Source organism: Cibotium barometz, chromosome 21, assembly GCF_041138505.1.
Source record: "Cibotium barometz isolate CiBa-2024 chromosome 21, ASM4113850v1, whole genome shotgun sequence".
In the NCBI taxonomy this organism is placed as follows: domain Eukaryota; kingdom Viridiplantae; phylum Streptophyta; class Polypodiopsida; order Cyatheales; family Cibotiaceae; genus Cibotium; species Cibotium barometz.
The window spans coordinates 14,737,025-14,756,253 of record NC_141066.1 but is presented as its reverse complement, the minus strand read 5'-3'; the positions used below and the strand labels follow the sequence as shown (position 1 = coordinate 14,756,253).

The 19,229-nt window shown below is 50.2% G+C and overlaps 1 protein-coding gene across 2 annotated transcripts in view; it reads right to left on the bottom strand.

Annotated features, from left to right (window-relative positions):
- Positions 1-19,229, bottom strand: part of LOC147626886 (uncharacterized) — a 53,267-nt gene that overhangs the window by 2,005 nt on the left and 32,033 nt on the right. The window lies entirely within an intron of this gene.

Here is a 19,229-nt window from a genome sequence, read left to right as displayed (position 1 = left end):
ATCACGTATATGTGAGTGAACTTGGGTGTATTTCCTCTCTCTCTCTCTCTCTCTCTCTCTCTCTCTTCTGATTGCTAGAGAACAGGATTTGTCGATTTTATTCACTAGAGGTCGAGAGAGAGGAGCACTATCTTTGCAGATGCCCAATGTACTATTATGAGATACGAGGGAGATTTCATTGCCTCTTCAGGGAGGGATTTGGGCCATTGTCTCAGGTCATTGATTTCCCAGATCAACGATGCATGGGACTCTACCTGATTGAGCTACGCCGCCACAGAGACCAGCTATGCAGAGAGGCACACAGGCAGACCCCAGATGCCTCAGCGCACCGTGACGAGTTTCTTTCATCTGAGCCAGGACGGAGGCCCTCACCGAAGACCACAAGATAGCACTGACCCAGTTGCCCCTACTCGACAGACAAGGCAGCACAAGAGCCACCCCAGCTAAAAAGTCTCCCCCTAGAAAAAGGGATTCAGGTGCAGCGAGCTAGACTAGTCCGAGGAGATGCTCCACAACACAGCTTCAGCTGTGAGAGATCCTCCAAATATACAGGAGTGCCCATCCACATCCAGTGGATGTGGACAGCCTCTACACAGTCATAGATGTTGAGGAACCCCTTGGATCCCCTCACATTGTACCAGTGGCACTTACAGGGCTGTATTTCTTCTCTCAGCTCTAGTTGGGTTTTTTTTCCCATGTTTTTTCCCCATTATTTTGTCACTGCATGACACATTGTAAATAGAACTCTCTCTCTCTCTCTTTGTGGGGCTAGATACTTAGTTCTTTCTTTTCTTTTCCAGACAGTGTATCAGATGTCACATGGTTGTAACTTTGGTCTCATAGGTCACTTTGGCCTTTTGAAGACGTTAATATTTCATTTCATTTCTCTCTCTCTCTCTCTCTCTCTCTCTCTCTCTCTCTCTCTCTCACCTAGTGTTTCTCTGTTGTCTTACACCTATAACATCTGTGCGATGCCATCCCACAATCATACTGCATCCAAAAACTCCCCCACATGTACACATAGTTTGCACAAGGAACACCAAAGCCAAAGGAGTTGAAGCTATTAAAGCTCATCTCAGAAGGATCTAGAGCTACTTGGTCTATTTCTCGTGGAGGAGTGAAACCGAATAGACTTCGTTGGACACCCACACGCGTAAAAGCACAACTTAATATCACAATTTGAAATGGACAACTTAATAACAACTAAAGTTTGAAATGAAACGAAATGAAATAGATGGACACCAGCACTGGGGCCGGAACGGGCCGACCCCCCCCCCCTCAATATATGATATATTATTGGGAGTATTTAACAAATACAATGCTCCATGGGTTCAAAGAACCACATGATGTCCATGCACAAATGAATACAGTACCAAACAAAAGGCTCGCAGTAGATGTTGGAAGTAGAGTGACCACTTGAGTGGTCCAGTCTCTACGGTCCTATGCCTTCACTGGAATCCGCGGAGAGCACCCCACTGGTGTTCCAGGACCACGCACAAACAGGCGCTCCCGTACTAACGCCTGGCTCTCCCGATCTCGGCACCTTTGGACCGTGGTTCTCCAAAAGCTTGGACTACCCGGCACCGAACGGGTGTTAACGGTAGAGAGAGTCCTTTATCAGATTTACAACAAAGTCCTTTACTTAAATCTGAATTTACTTACTTGTAGCTTACAGATGGAAGACCGATACCCATGGTGTCTGTGTGCAGCTGCTTGAGAGGGACACCAAGGTGCAGCAACATGTCAAGGAGAAAGAGTAGTAGCTGCCTGGGGGAAGGTATAGCCTCCTGGAGAAAGGAGATGCCGCCCATGTAAAGGAGGCGCAACCGCCTGCTGGAGAGGACACAGTGGAGGAGCAGCCTGTATGGTCGCCTGGCTGCAGTGGAGAAGAGGCAGCCGTCTGCTGGAGGGGACAGCCACCTGCTGGAGGAGGCAGCGCAACCTGTGCAGCCTGTGTAGCCTGCTGATGATGGCACACAGCCGCCTGCAAAAGAGGCAGCGCAGCCTGTGCAGTATAGACACCGCCTGGTTATGCAGAAACGCAGGTTGAAGTGCAGCCGCCTGGGAGCAGAAGCGCAGGTTGCAGTACAGCCTGAAGTGGAGGGAGCGCACCAAAAACGTGTATGCTATTGGGGTGGTCGTGGTGCTTCTTTTGTAGAGGATGGAGAGGCTCCCCACGTTTGCATGGGGGCGGCCAGCTTCATGGTGGCAGGGTAGGTGACCATGCACCCACCCCCACAAAGGTTAAGTGTGGCTCCCCACCTTGGCCCCTATGTGGGTGCCCATAGTGAGTGCCACCATTTAAGTGAATGTGAATATACAACCTTATAAAACAAAAGGTTAGAATTAAAACTATTACACCAACAAGTGCAATACACTTACCACCTGTTCACATGCAACAAAACTCGTCAGAAGACAGAGCAAACTTCACGACTCACTGGCAGGCGTCCCCGCTCAGTAAGTGTATTGCGTCAAGCAGGCAAACACAAAAATACAAGTCATGCGAAAACAGTTTCAAACATGCAAAACATGAGTGCATGTGCAAATAGTATCATGGACATATCTCCCGTTCATGGAACAAGTACAAAATATCTGTCGGGCACAAAAATGGCACGACATAAAACATAAATCCTGGTCTTCCTATGGAGTGACAGTCCCATAGGTAAAACACAGTTCCAAGCACGAGCCTCCCTATGGAGTGACAGTCCCATAGGCAAGACACGGCACGAATACTGGCTCTTCCATGGCATGACAATCCCATGGATAAAACACAGGCCAGATCATACACGGGTGGCACCAGTCTGGCTCCCGTCCATACGACACCATCCTGCTAACACATGGGTGGCACCAGTCTGGCTCCCGTCCATGTCAAGCAAAAATACTGGCCTCTTCACATGAGACACCGGCCTCGCCTCAAGTGAATGAGACACAAAACTGGAGATGGACCAAATGGTCGCCCAATTGGTGACATCCCCCCGGGCTTCTAAAGAGTTGTCCTCAACTGAAAAGCCTCAAGATATGCTTGCAACAACTGTGGGTAGTCAACAAAATAATCCTCATTTACCCACTTTGCATCAATAGGCAAATAATTTTTGAACTTATCTCCTGGAAAGCTTTCTTGCAGGTAGCTTTCTCTCCTTGTGAAAAACAATCTGTTCTAGCTGGAGGATCTCCTCAAGCTCATCAATCTCGAGCGGATCTTCTGTGACAGGCTCGTCAGGATCTGGCCCCACATATTTCCGAAAAAGACTCACATGAAATGCATTATGAATCTTCCAATGACTAGGTAAAGCAAGCCTGTATGACACTTCATTGATCTTTTGAATCACCTTGAAGGGTCCATAATAGCGAGGAGAAAGCTTAGGATATGATCCTTCTCGTCCTTGCCTCTTCTAGCCTAGCCTTCTCAAATTTCAGCAAAACCCAATCATTCTTTGACTTGCATGTCCCTTCTATGCTTGTCAGCAGTCATTTTATGCTTATCTTGTGACCTTGCAATGGCTGTCCGCACCTGAGCAAAAGCTACATCCAAATCACGAACATATTCATCACCTGCAAAAATCTCATCCTTTGTACGAAGGATGGGTGGTAATACCACTCTGCCATAAATAATCTCAAATGGAGCCTTTCCCGTGGAAGAATGGATTGTATTGTTGTAGGCAAACTCAACAAGTGGAAGATACTTCTCCCATGCAGTCTTTTGATCTGCTGTCATGTGCACAGTGGGTATCTACCGTGTGCTATACGCATGCAAGACTAGTTTCGAGGCTTGGGGAAGCTTGGAACTAGGCAGGCTGATTGACGAGCTGAGTTAGGGATATACTAACGGGCAGGCACCCAAGTATGGACGGGCGGGCGGCCAAGTGTGGACGCCCGATGACCGGCCAAGAGCCTATAAAAGGGTGGCCAAGGTTAGTTATTGTATTATAGAGAGTCTCGCGAGTTTGTGAGAGCTCGCGAGTTTGTGAGAGCTCTATGGTCTTGGAGCCTGGATCTAGTGCAGACGTGCACCTGCTTTATGCAGCCGAGGCCGGCAGCAATCTCGAGGCCCGCGAGGGCAGCTTCGTGGCGGTATGGGACGTCACGAGGAGGAGATTGGTCGGTACGTCAACCTAGTTAGCTCAGCTCGTGGCTCGGTGGGGACAGCCAAGACTGTGGGCTCGCCCACGGCTGTCATGGTTGGGAGGTGAGTCAGGCCTGCACCCCCTTGCTTGTTGTTTGTTCGTTTGTTTGCAGGATTCGAGTTCGAACCAAGATCGATCACGAGGGGATCCGTGGGGATTTGACAGTGGTATCAGAGCATACCTCGTGAACGAGCAAGTCGGTAAGTAGAGAAGAAGAGGTCGAAGAACAGTATGTGTTAAAAAAGCTTGCTGTTTTTTCTGTGCATACTGCAGTTTTCAGATTTTGTATGTGTTTTTCCTTCATCAAAGAACCCCATGTTGATGATGGGAGATGGTAGTTTTAATAAGGTTGATTGCTTTGAAAAGAAGAGGCCTTGTGTGCAATCGCATAACTTGCAGGGAGAGAAAACAGAGAAAAAAAACAGAAAAAGCATGATGCTTTTCGTAGCTTTTTGGTGCATGAGAGAGAGAGCGAGAGAAGTGCTTGATTGCCGTTGAAAGATTGGCAACTGGCCGAATATTGCTGACGTGTGTGTCGTGTGTGTCATAGGCGTGGGGGCTGCTCACAGCTACAGGCGGCCACGCCTGCTAGGCATGCGGCCAGGCCTGCGTAGCCAGCCCAAGCCAGCGCCCAGGCCACGCAAGACCAACGCACAGGCCAGGCAAGGTGAGCGCCAAGGCCACGTGGCCCTGTGGCCAGGCGTAGGCGCAGCCTACGTGAGCGCACAAGCGCTGGCCGGAACCAAGCAGGATACGCCAGCGGGTACACGCGTGGGTTGGCGCAAGCGTAAACCTGCACCCGGCGGCAGCAGCATGGTCGACGTCAGCGCTGGCGACGGCATCTCCACCGGCGGGCAAATCCAGGGGGAGAGAAGGAAAAAAAAACTAAGGAAAGCTTTCGTTTTTTTTTTTTTAGCTTTCAGTTTTTTGGAGTTTAAAATTTTTTTTTTTTTAAGTTTTAAGAGAACTCCCCTCTCCAAGGGTTCCAAAGGTGTTTATTTTTTTTAAAGAAAAAGCGAATATATATATCCATATATATATATATATTAAAATATATATATATATATTTATTTATTTATTCAAGAAAAAAAAAAGAAAAAAAACACAAAAGCTAAAGTAAAAGCTAAGCCTAGCTTTTCGAGATTTTTTTTTTGGCTTTTGGGAAACCTTTATAAACCCCTCTAGTGGGCTTCTTGCCACACATCTCTCAAGTTCTCGAGTTCTCAAGTTTTCAAGCTCTCAAGCTCTCAAGTTCGCTCGCACTTTCATTGTGCAAAGATCGAATTTTCTCTCCGCGTACCCTCTTCACGATGTCGACCCAAGAATCAGAGTTGGAGCCCCTCGTGGAACGCGAAGGCTTGCCAGCTACGGAAGGAACCGATGCCGATCTTTTTGACGAGTTTGTGTCAAAATCAAATTTCCAAGAGTTCAAAGTAGCTCTCGAAGCTTCTTCGTCGGAACGTCAGGCACAAATCGCAGCCCAGATGCAGGCTTTGCAGAACTCCATCGCTCTCTTGACCACTACCCTCTCTACTTTCTCGGGAATGGATACCCTGGCTTCTGCTTTAGGCCCCAATATTACTCCGGAACCGTTCGGGGGCGAGCAAAAGCAGAGAACCAAGAAGATCGTGGACACTTGGCTACACAAGTGGCAAGTTCACGTTCAGTTTCATCCATATGATGATGGAAAGAAGATACAGTTAGCAGCAGGTTTCCTGTCCGGCAAAGAGCCTATAAAAGGGTGGCCAAGGTTAGTTATTGTATTATAGAGAGTCTCGCGAGTTTGTGAGAGCCTATAAAAGGGTGGCCAAGGTTAGTTATTGTATTATAGAGAGTCTCGCGAGTTTGTGAGAGCTCTATGGTCTTGGAGCCTGGATCTAGTGCAGACGTGCACCTGCTTTATGCAGTCGAGGCCGGCAGCAATCTCGAGGCCTACGAGGGCAGCTTCGTGGCGGTATGGAACGTCACGAGGAGGAGATTGGTCGGTACGTCAACCTAGTTAGCTCAGCTCGTGGCTCGGTGGGGACAGCCAAGACTGGGGGCTCGCCCACGACTGTCATGGTTGGGAGGTGAGTCAGGCCTGCACCCCCTTGCTTGTTGTTTGTTCGTTTGTTTGCAGGATTCGAGTTCGAACCAAGATCGATCACGAGGGGATCCGTGGGGATTTGACATCTGCCACATAACACTTCAACAAATCCAACACGGCTGAATTTACAGCTTCACTTTGGCCATCCGTTTGGGGATGATAAGCTGATGAAAACTCAAGTTTAGTACCCATGTTATCAAATAAAGCCCTCCAAAAGAGGCTTGTAGTCCTGGGATCTCTATTCCCAACAATGGATTTAGGCATACCATGATGCTTGAAAATATTAGCAAGAAAAAGCTTTACCATGTGATCAACTTTAATGGTTTTCAAACTAGAATGCTTGGGATCCCAATTGTGTTTTTGCTTGGAGCAGTGATAATTGTTGAACAACTGCGAGATCTGCTCCTGCGAGCTCCGCCTCCTCCCCCCTCCCGCTGCTTCTCGCCGTCGCGCCCCCCCCCTCTCCCCCCCGCCTGTCCCCCGCCTTCTCCTCCGCCCTCTCCCCCGCCCCCCTCCTCGCATCCTTCGTCGCCATCTCTCCCCCGCCTTCTTCCTCGCATCCTCCCCCGCCATCTCCCCCCCGCCTTCTTCCCCGCATCCTCCCCCGCCTCCTTCCTCGCATCCTCCCCCGCCATCTCTCACCCCCCCGCCTTCTCCTCCTCCGCCTCCTTCCTCGTTTCCTCCCCCGCCACCCCCCCCCCCCCGCCTCCTTCCTCGCTTCCTTCCCCCGCCATCTCCTCCCCCGCCATCTCTACCCCCCCCCCCCCCCCCCCCCGCCTGCTCCTCCGCCTCGCTTCTCTCCCCCGCCATCTCTACACCCCCCGCCTTCTCCCCCGCTGCGCGGCTCTTCCCCCCCGCCTTCTCCCTCACCTCCCCTTCCGTCTCGCCCCTCCCTCCACCGCTAGCTCCCCCGCCTCAGCTCCCCCCTCCCCCCCCCCCGCTCCGCCCCCGCTATCCTCTAACCTTCCGCCTCTCCGTTTCCTCGTAGGGTTGTGTCCCTCCCGTTGGTGACCCCGGTTTCTGGCCTTTTCCCTCTGGAGGACTCCATGGAAGCCGCTCCGACTACCCCTGCCGATTCCGGTCTCCGTCTGGAGTTCACAGCTGCAGATCATCAGTTGTTTGTTTCCACAGTATCCGCTCTTGAGGCCTCCTCCTTGGTCTGCAAGATAGTGGGTAGCCGTCCGATGCAGAGAGAGCTTCGCGACCTTCTGCAAGGCAGCCTCGTTGGCGTGCCTGCCAAGATCGTCAGCGTCGATTTTTTGGGACGTGGCTACTACCAGGTGGATTTTGAGTCCCCCCAGGCAGCTCAGATGGTGCTGGCTCGGAGCCCCATTGCCCTCCGCTCATCCCGGGTGTTCCTGGCGCGATGGACTCACGGTTTCGACTCCGCTTCTGACCCGCTAGCAGGCGCGACAGGTTTCCCCATCACTATCTCCTTTCCTAGACTCCGCAGGGAGTACTTGCCCCTCTAGTCATCCATTTGCAAGGCGTTCGGACAGGTGGTGGAGACGCCTCAGACAGCGGCTTCAGTGATAGCTCGGGCAGCAGGACTCCCGGCCATTCGTGTTGTGGTTCCGTCACCGGAGTCCCTCCCGAAGACGATCCTCCTCCCTTGTCTTTCTGGAGGACATCTAATACAGCGCGTGGAGTATTCGGGCCTCCCCGGCCAGTGCTACATCTGTCGGGAGATGGGCCACCTCGCACGCGCCTGTCCCCGCAAGGGGGTTCATCCTTCACGCTCTACCGCCTCTGGACCCCCTTCAGGAGACCCGAGGGGTGGCCATCCACCTCAGAGACCGGACATCCCTGGCTCGTCTCAGCAGGCGCCATCATCTGACGAGCAGGCCCCGGCGGAGGATGCCGCGCAGACCCAGGAGGCTGGCGGATGGTAGGAGGTTCGCCGGCGGAAACGCCCGGCCCGCAGGGACCGTCTCGCAGACGCCAGCAGGCAGCACAGGTTGGCGGACAGGCGACTCCGGCTGGCGTCCAGGCACCTACCCGCACTTATGCTCCAGTCAAGGATAGGCGGCCAGCAGGTCCCACCCCGATGGACGAGGATTCAGACTCAGTGCCCGTTGAGGCCGCCGGTGGAGCCCCCCACGTGGAGACCCCGCTCCCGCCTCCCCCCGCGGGGGGCCCTGCCCCCTCCATGGAGCAGATTCCTGAGGATCCCGGGCCGCACTCTGCGACCCCCGGCTCCTCTTCCCCTCTCTCGGAGAGCACTCCTTCCACCCCCCCCCCTCCCCCCCAGCCCCCCCCCTCCCGCCTCCCCCGGCGGCCCCCCCTGACACCTATCCTCCGGCAGATACCTCTCCATCCTCTCCTCGCTCTCCCCCCTCCTCTCCGCGAGCCACCATCCCTCCCTCGGCCTCTCCAGGATACTCCGCCAGACCACCCACTGCCCCGGGGCAGCGCAGCTGGGTAGGCCAGAGTTCAGTCCAGCGGCTGTTCCACCGCCACTCCGGGCCGGTGGAGATGGCGATCCTAGCTTCGCCCGCCACAGAGTTCTCTCCAGCCTCCCCTGGGGGGCCCCCGCGAGTGATGGGGCTCCCAGTGGATTACGGTTTTTTCAGGTGTCTCCAGCTGGATGCTGGCCCGTTCGACACTGGTCGCGCCCTTGCGAGTTTGCGTGGTGTGCCATCCCTCTCGTTCTCCTTCAGTGGTGAGCAGCATGGTGGCCTTCTCCTTTCCTCTCAGTGTTGCCCCAGACACAGCATGGGATTGTAACTCTGTAGAGGAAGTTTTGCGTGATCAGATACTGGAGTTTTCTCACCACTTCAGTGACTTGGGGCTCACGGACCTATTGCAGACCCGATTACACTCAGCCCGCATGAGCTTGTTTGGTATAGGAGATTGGCGGGCGGATCCGGTCCACACCTCAGTTGAGGCGGTGCTATTGATTCTCCTCCATGCCGCCCCGAGGGTGCAGCCTACCTTTAGATACATATATGCAGAGGATTGGTCTCACGCCTATGCCCTGGACAGGGCGAAGGCGGAGTGGGGCTGGACACAGAGACAGGTCACCCTCTTTTTGGAGAGACTCCGCACCCGGACAGACAGTGACTATTCTCCCTCCAAGCCGGCGCCCAAGACTCACAGAGTGGAGGGCAGATCATCCGGGCCGGCTGAGAGGGGTGAGCCAGTGGCGGCTGCTTCACTTGCCATAGCTCATCCATGAGGATCCTCTCATGGAACATCCAGGGTCTTGGTGGACATCGCTGCTACATTGGTCGGGGCAGACTTCGCCAGGAGATCCAGAGGGCTCTCGTTGGAGGACCCATAGATATCCTTTTCATCCAGGAACACCACCTTTCTGCCGGGCGTACCCGCACCTGCGGGAAGATCTTGCCAGGCAGGAGTCACACTTTTTGGTCACCGGCATATGGCTCCCAGGGGAACCAGGGTGGAGTATGCATCTCAGTCAGCGAGCAGCTTCTATCAGAGGTTGTGGATTCTGGCACTCTGGTCCAGAGTCGAGCGCAGTGGATCATCCTACGGGTTGGGGAAGACCGCATTGGCTTCCTCAACTTCTACGCCCCTAATGGGGCGACCGGGAGAGCCAAGTTCTGGAGCACCATTAGGCAGTCCCTCCCCATGGCAGACCATTGGTGCCTAGGGGGGGATTGCAACATGCTGGAGGATGCAGAGGACAGGATGGGGGGCAGCCAGGAGACCATTCATGGGCCGGAGCTCGCTGCCTGGGAGGAACTAGTGTTGCAGGTGAGAGGCAAGGATCCGTGGACTCTCGCGGAGTTTGGCAGGTTGCAGGGGAGTTTATCTTTCTCGCGCTCGGATAGACGGGCCACGGGAGTTAACCTCTCCGCATCAACAGGTTTTACATTGATGAGTGGGCTTGTGATAGAGGTGGCACTGTGGGCATACTTGCAAGCTCCTCGTTTTCAGACCACTTTCCAGTGCTTCTCCAGCACTACAGGCCTCCAGTTTGGCTCTCCTCACCTCCCGCATGTACTACTAGGTAGCCCCCCCCCAGAGAGCGGCCAGCCACAGGGGTAGAGCTCAGGTGTTCACTGTGTTTATTATCCCTCCTTGTGCGGTGAGCTTTGTAGCCTTATGGCGTTTTCTCATTAACTAATAGAAGGACCGTTTTTCAAAAAAAAAAAAAACTTTAATGGTTTTCTTCACGGGCAAGAAATGAGCTTGCTTGCTAAACCTGTCCACAATGGTCCAAATAGCATCATTCCCATGCTGGGATCTAGGCAAGTCCATAATAAAATCCATAGTAATACTTCCCCAAGGTTGCGAGGGAATAGGCAATGGCTGAAGCAAACCTGGAGGTTTTTGCCTGTCAAATTTCACCTTTTGGCAAGTAATACATGCACGTACATAAGCCTCAATGTCTTTACGCATGCTTGGCCAAAAGAAATCTCTCTCAATCATGCGTGCAGTGGGCATGATACCTCTATGTCCAGCATAAGGTGGAGCATGACATTCCTCGATAACCTTTGGACGCAAATCCTTCACGACACATAGGCAATTATCCTTCATAAGATAACCCTTGTTGATAACATAAGAGGCATGTGAATGACCAGCCATCAAATCAGTCCATGTATGGCAAAAATCAGCATCCAAATGATACAAATCTCGCATAGCAGATAAGTCGCCATGAGAGGCCAGTGAGACTGCAGCTACATAAGGCCTCCTGGATAATGCATCTGCCACCACATTTTTCTTTCCCGGAGTATGCACAATCTGAAAATGAAACATGGAAAGAAAGTTTACCATTCTCATCTGCTTCTCCGAAAGCTTTGTTTGAGATAGAAAGTATCTCAAGCTTTGATGATCTGTCTTTACTACAAATTCAGTCCCAAGAAGATAATGTTTCCATATCTTTAAGGCATGAATTACAGCCAGGAGCTCTTTCTCATAGATATCCATATGAAGCTCAGCATCATGCAAACGACGGCTCTCGTATGCAACTGCATGCCCTTCTTGATTTAGGACAGCTCCTGACAGCTCCTATACAATCGCCACAAGCATCACATTGGACTACGAATGACTTGTGCAAGTCAGAAACAATCAATACGGGACCACATATGATAGCATGCTTGAGCTGCAAGAAAGCATCCTGTTCTTTTGAAGTCCATTTGAAAGTGGTTTTCTTCTTTGTGAGATCATGTAGAGGGATGGCTATCATAGCAAAATATGAAACGCCTATAATATGAACATAATCCCAGAAAACTACGTACTTGATGTACGTTTTGCAATTCTGGCCAATTCCGAATGGTCTCTATCTTTGCAGGATCCATTGTAACTCCATCCTTGGATACAATGTGTTCCAAATAATGTATCTCTGAAAGGAAGAACTCACTTTTCTTGGCATTAATGAAAAGTTTATGCTTCCGCAACTCTTCGAACACTGTGACCAAATGAGTTCTGTGTTCCTGCTCATTCTTGGAGAAAACCAAGATATCATCAAAGAATACTCCTGTGAATTTGCGATGGGGTCGGAATATCCTATCCATCATACGATTAAACGTGGCAGGAGCATTGGTGAGACTAAAAGGCATTACAAGCTTGTTTAAAGCTCTATAGTCCACACACATGCGGAATGAGCCGTCTTTCTTTTGAACAAGAAGTACAGGAGAGCAATAAGGTGAGGAACTGGTCTGAACCAAACCTTTCTCTAAAAGCTCATTTACCTGCTTCATGATCTCTTCTTGTTGTGCAGCACTCACTCGGTATGCGGGTTTGTTAGGGGGAGAATTACCTGGCACAAGATCTATGCGATGATCTTCGGGCCTTTGGGGAGGTAATTCACCTGGCAATGCATCAGCAAAACAGTCGTTGAATACATGAAGAAAATTCAGCCTATCATTAGTCATAGTATCCACATTTTGATGACTTGGTACAATGCTTTCACGAACAAAAACCAAGTACGCAGAAAGACTCTTTTTCATTACTTTATTAATTTGGATGTAAGATACAAGTGGGATGGAGTCCCCTTCTTCGCCAGCATCAATGAAATGCATGCGGCCTCTATGTATAAAAGAAATCATGTTGGTCTTGTACTCTTTGCGGGGCTCAAGCCTATGATGCCATGGCTTGCCCAACAATACATCACATCCATTTAATGGTGCAGCTAAGAAATGTTGATTATCAAGGTAGCCCTGGATATGTATGCGCAACTTCCCTATCAGCGGGGTAACCTGCACCTCTTTACCAACAAATGCAGCTTCGGCTTCAATCTGAGGTCCCATGTTCTCAACCTCAATACCCAGGGCAGCTGCCGTTTGTATGGAGATGAAGTTATCGGTTGCACAGTCATCAGACATGAATAAGGCGCCCTGATCCTTGATTTGTCCCCAAGCCTTGCATACCATCCGCTCTTTTGGATCATGATTTGTGTTCCCCTGCACATCGGGAACTGCATGTACATTAGCCTTGGTGTGCTTGTCCTCGTGCTTTGGTTTGCGGTCAGGGCATTGTCGAAACATGTGCTCTTTGCTACCACAAGAAAAACATTTTCCGTCCTTGGCATATTGCTCTCTTTGCTCCGGGGTCAAGCCAAATTTGTTCTTCTTTGGGCCCTGATCTTTAGATGAGGTATTTTCAGCTTTACCACCCTTGTGGGTCTCCCGGAAGTTCTTTTTAGGTGGCTGTCCACGCACATTTGGGACAGCCTTGTCTTTCCCCTTTGAACCGCCTTAATCCTACTTAATTTTGAGCACCAGTTGCTCCGTAGCAAGAGCAGAGACTGTGAGCTGTTGCAAAGTATGTTTCGGGTGCAATTCAATGCCCGAACGATAAGCTGGTTGCAATCCGGAGCGAAACTTCCTCTTTCTTTCATCCTCAGTGATTTGCATAAAAGGAGTTACCTCTAGCAAAACTTTCCAAAATTGTTTACATATTGTTGCACACTTTCATTATCTCTTTGCTCAAGTCTATCCCACTTTTGGGTGAGAGTTTGCTCCGCATTTGGTGGCAAAAACTGAGCATAGAATCTGTCCTTAAATTCCTTCCAGGTGCAAATGGGGTCCTTGGTGATCTTTTCAGTGATCCACCAATGAGCAGTTGTTCCTTTCAAAAACATGCTAGCATGGCGTACTTTTGACTTCTCAGTGAAGTCCTCATCGCTAAAAGCAATGTCAAACTGTGCCACAAATGCTAACACTTTGGAAGCATCATGCTCTCCATGAAAAACATCAAACTTAATAGACTTGTCACCTGCTTTAAATTCCTTGAGCTTTCTGGCATGAGGCTCATGGTCTTCTCTTTTTCTTTTCCCCTTATCCAACGAGGCAGCCCTATTTGCATGGGCTCCATGGACCATCATGGAAGTTTCATGAAGCACGGTGGCATGTGCTCCACGAACTTGAGAATCAGATGCATGTGACTTTCCTGCATAAGGCAATGTCTCTCCATGAGAACTCTCAGAAGACAAAGCTCTTTTTTAGTAGCAGACCTGTCACCCCTACCATGGGATACATGTCTTGAATGCATGTGACCTTCATGCCCTCCATGAGCACTAGCATACATATACCTGTCAGGCTTTGTGTCTTGTGGAGAAGATGCATGACGACGACAGATGACTGTCACCTCTTCCTTTTGCATAAAAGACCTCAACCTTTGAGATGCGGGATCTCCATGCTTCAAGCGAGGTGGATTTCTGAATTTCAGCTCTCCGTCTTCCCCCTCTTTGATGTCACCTTTGCGGAGGAGGTAAGAAAGTGCCAACTCTCTTGGCTTCTTGCCCACTTCCCGTGCCATGGACTCAAAGTCACATCTACCATTGCATTGGCTTTCCTTGCTTCAATGGCACTTTGCACATGGGGATCTTCATGCAAAAATTTCAGGTCTTGCTCTTGTGCCTACAAAAGCTTTCTCATATGCTCCACTTTAGCCCTCATTGCATCAGGCTCTTCTTCTAGCATGATTGTCTTTCCTCGAGACAATTGTCGCTTTGAATCACTATCATTTACCCTTTCAAGGGGCTTGTGCCTTCCTCGTAGAGCATCAGAACCACGCGAGGCACTTGATGGGCCCCTCGAATTAGGTACTTCCAAAGGGTTGCCTTGGCTGTCCATTGTGTTAAGTGTGCTAGAAGCGGGGTGTCCAATACACAGGTTCGTTTCCCCACTAAGAAGAGGGAAAGAACCGTTCTCTGATACCAATGAAACCGATCCCGTCAAGTGGAAATAGACTCCGTTGGACACCCACACGCGTAAAAGCACAACTTAATATCACAATTTGAAATGGACCACTTAATAACCACTGAAGTTTGAAATGAAATGAAATGAAATAGATGGACACCAGCACTGGGGCCGGAACGGGCCGACCCCCCCTCAATATATGATATATTATTGGGAGTATTTAACAAATACAATGCTCCATGGGTTCAAAGAACCAGGTGATGTCCATGTACAAATGAATACAGCACCAAACAAAAGGCTCGAAGTAGATGTTCGAAGTAGAGTGACCACTTGAGTGGTCGAGTCTCTATGGTCCTATGCCTTCGCTGGAATCCACGGAGAGCGCCCCACTGGTGTTCCAGGACCACGCACAAACAGGCGCTCCCGTACTAACGCTTGGCTCTCCCGATCTCGGCACCTTTGGACCGTGGTTCTCCAAACGCTTGGACTACCCGGCACCGAACGGGTGTTAACGGTAGAGAGAGTCCTTTATCAGATTTACAACAAAGTTCTTTACTTAAATCTGAATTTACTTACTTGTAGCTTGCAGATGGAAGACCGATACCCATGGTGTCTGTGTGCAGCTGCTTGAGAGGGACACCAAGGTGCAACAGCATGTCGAGGAGAAAGAGGAGTAGCTGCCTGGGGGAAGGTATAGCCTCCTGGAGAAAGGAGATGCCGCCCATGTAAAGGAGGCGCAACCGCCTGCTGGAGAGGACACACAGTGGAGGAGCAGCCTGTATGGTCGCCTGGCTGCAGTGGAGAAGAGGCAGCCGTCTGCTGGAGGGGACAGCCACCTGCTGGAGGAGGCAGCGCAGCCTGTGCAGCCTGTGTAGCCTGCTGATGATGGCACACAGCCGCCTGCAAAAGAGGCAGCGCAGCCTGTGCAGTAGACACCGCCTGGTTATGCAGAAGTGCAGGTTGAAGTGCAGCCGCCTGGGAGCAGAAGCGCAGGTTGCAGTGCAGCCTGAAGTGGAGGGAGCGCATCAAAAACGTGTATGCTATTGGCGTGGTCGTGGTGCTTCTTTTGTAGAGGATGGAGAGAAGTAAACAACCACAGCTGGCCGGCTCCCCACGTTTGCATGGGGGCGGCCAGCTTCATGGTGGTGTGGGTAGGTGACCATGCACCCACCCCCACAAAGGTTAAGTGTGGCTCCCCACCTTGGCCCCTATGTGGGTGCCCATAGTGGGTGCCCACTTTTAAGTGAATGTGAATATACAACCTTATAAAACAAAAGGTTAGAATTAAAACTATTACACCAACAAGTGCAATACACTTACCACCTGTTCACATGCAACAAAACTCGTCAGAAGACAGAGCAAACTTCACGACTCACTGGCAGGCGTCCCCGCTCAGTAAGTGACACGTCAAGCAGGCAAACACAAAAATACAAGTCATGCGAAAACAGTTTCAAACATGCAAAACATGAGTGCATGTGCAAATAGTATCATGGACATATCTCCCGTTCATGGAACAAGTACAAAATATCTGTCGGGCACAAAAATGGCACGACATAAAACATAAATCCTGGTCTTCCTATGGAGTGACAATCCCATAGGTAAAACACAGTTCCAGGCACAAGCCTCCCTATGGAGTGACAGTCCCTAGGCAAGACACGGCACGAATACTGGCTCTTCCATGGCGTGACAATCCCATGGATAGAACACAGTCCAGATCATACATGGGTGGCACCAGTCTGGCTCCCGTCCATACGACACCATCCTGCTAACACGGGTGGCACCAGTCTGGCTCCCGTCCATGTCAAGCAAAAATACTGGCCTCTTCACATGAGACACCGGCCTGGCCTCAAGTGAACGAGACACAAAACTGATACGACACAAGGAATTGAGACCAAAGTAATGGAAGAGTGCCATGCTCCTCCCTATAGGGGACATAGACACCTTGACTACACTTCAAGCTTTGGAGAGCTACCTTTTAATGGCCTAGTATGAGAAAGACATTGAGCTTTATGATTCGAGAATGTTTGCTTTGTCAAAAGGTCAGGTTTAATCGACAAACACTAGCAGAACTGTTGCACCCATTGAATGTTCTATGGGAGAGGTATGTCATTGGTTGGACCTTTCAGATCATTGGAGCATATATAATTCCTTCTATGACAGTTTATGGAAACCATGTATAGGAGGAGCTTGTATTGAAGGGGTGGAATAACCAGAACAGATTCAGTTTCATTTTGTGAGAAAAAGAGGAAAGACAGTGGTCAGAAAGTTGCTCTTGGAATTCAAGAATTATTCGCTATTGGATACGAAATGGATGCAAGAGGAGTACTTCTAGGACTATCCTGACATACTTCGAGCTTATGAGCAAGTGGTTAGTCCAGATATATTTGAAGTAAAGATATGAACATCTTGCGATCAAGACAGATTCAAGAGGGAGAGATTGAGCCTCTAGCCCTCTCCACTTTATATATATTGGACTGGAATTGATCATTATGCCGCTTATAATGGTTATTTGGACATGCTTTAGTGGGTGGAAATGATGCCCGATAGCCCAAGAAGCGAGATTTGCATATGAGAGGCAACGATGCCAGATGACCCATTGGACGGCAACGATGCCAGATATATTGGACTTCGCAGTCAAGCGGTCATTACGACCAGATGGCCCAGATGACTGTATTGAATTTCGCAACCGCGCGATCATTGCAACCAAATGGCCAAGATGACTGTATTGGACTTTGCAATCGGGCAGTCATTGCGACCAAATGACCCAGATGACTATTGGATTTCACAGTCGGACGGTCATTGCGACCAAATGACCCAGATGGCCTAGATGACTATTGGATTTCGCACTCGAGCAGTCATTGCGACCAAATGGTCCAAATGACTGTATTGGACTTCGCACTCGGGCGGTCATTGTTGCTACCAGATGGCCTAGATGACTGTATTGGACTTCGCAGTCGAGCGGTCATTGCGACCAAATGGCCCAAATGACTGTATTTAACTTCGCAGTCCGGCGGTCATTGCGACCAAATGGCCCAAATGACTGTATTGGACTTCACAATCGGGCGGTCATTGCGACTAGATGGCCCAGATGACTATATTGGACTACACAGTCGGGCGGTCAATGTGACCCATATGACTATTGATGAACTCTAGGGGGCAATCCTAGTCACCAGATGGCCTTGAGGATAGTCTGAGCGGCTTCCTCCGGAACCAAATGGCTCAGCACGGTTTCGATGAAACCAGACAGGACAATCCATGAACGAGAGGATCATTACTTGTGCACTGCATACTGATGTATGTTTGAATTTCTCTGACTTTGTGTGCTGTTTTTGATGTGTGTGTTAGCAATCATCTCCTGTTTGTATATTTACACTAGGGCCTCTATTGTGGGTGTGCCCGCCCGATTTAGGTGTTTTCTCATTTTTTCCCACTCTCCATATTTTTCCCTATTTTTACCAGGTGTGGGAGGAGGTCTTGTGCCTCTTGGCTAATCCAGACACTGGCTGACTGGTTCTACTGCTCCCCGACTTTTCCTGTGTGCTGGCCGACTGGAGTTGCAGCAGGTCGTGGACATTTATGTGGCTGCCGGCTGTCTTTTCTATTGGCCGACTGGCTGATAGGGGCCATATAAAATGGCCCCTTGCCCCCACACACTTTGTATTCTGATCTCGGGATTCTCTTGTGTATATAGCAGAGTTACACGCCTCTCTCTCTCCCTCTCTATTGCTGTGTTTTTCTGCAGTGCACTTGCTCTTGTGTTTTCAAATCTTGTCTTCATCTCCGCTGCATATTCTGACATGGTATCAGAGCTCTCGGCTCTTGGAAGATCTTGGGAACTGTGTGAGCAAGAGGGCGGCTGTTTTATTGCTGATTGGAGGACTGTTTTGGGCCATACAGGAAGAGGAGAAGCAAGCGGAAGGCGGGCTGATTTGCTGGATAGCCACTTGCAGGTTTAGTTCCTCATTTTTTCCCACCCACCCTCCCTTTTCAGTTACACCCCTGCAATGGCAGATTTACTTGAGATGGCTAAGAAGCACGTGAAGATCCCGACACTCCCCATGTTCCCAGTGGACCGTCAGTTGGACGGGAACAACTACGGCATATGGAAGGTAATGATGGAATCTATTTTGGAGTCTTACTACGACCTTGCTGATTTCATTGTTGTTGGGGTTCCACGGCCGGAGTTAGAGGAAGGGGAGTTAGCCTCGATTCCGAAGGAACGTGAGGCCCAGGCACAGTTATGGGATCATGTCAATGCCAGAGTCCGTTCTTTCAATTTCCTCAATTGCACACCACAGGTAATCAATCATATCAAGCATATGACGCTGGCCAGAGGTATATGGCAGCATTTGGCTTCTCTCTACAACAGGGTATTGCCCATGAAGAGGATCTCCTTGGAAGTTCACATGCGGGTGATGAGACCTGAAAAGTCGTCGACGATGCAGGAGCACATCAACAAGTTGCAGGCTCTTTAGCAGGAAGTTCTCCAGGCCAAGAAAGAGATCGTCGGAGGATATGGCCATAATGTTGCTGTCACATTTTCCCTCTCAGTACTCAGCATTTTACTCTTCGTTGATTACCAAGGACAGGCTTAGCACCATCACGTGGGAGGAGCTTGTGCCCATGGTCTTGGACCAGGAGAGGAAAGATTCTCGAACCCTCCACAGGGCGAAGGTTCGGAGGACTTAACTGGCCAACGGTCGAAAGGCCGTAACAACAAGAGCAAAGGGAAGGCTTCATCGGAGAAGTCTTTTGAGAAGAAGCCCGACTTAGACCGCAAGAAACTTAATGCAGAGAGGACCTGTAATGATTGTGGCGAGAAAGGCCACTATTGGAGGCAATGTCCTACGCGGAGCACCGAGAAGGGTGTAGAATCCTCAGCAGCAACCGTGAAGACTCCAGCTTTTC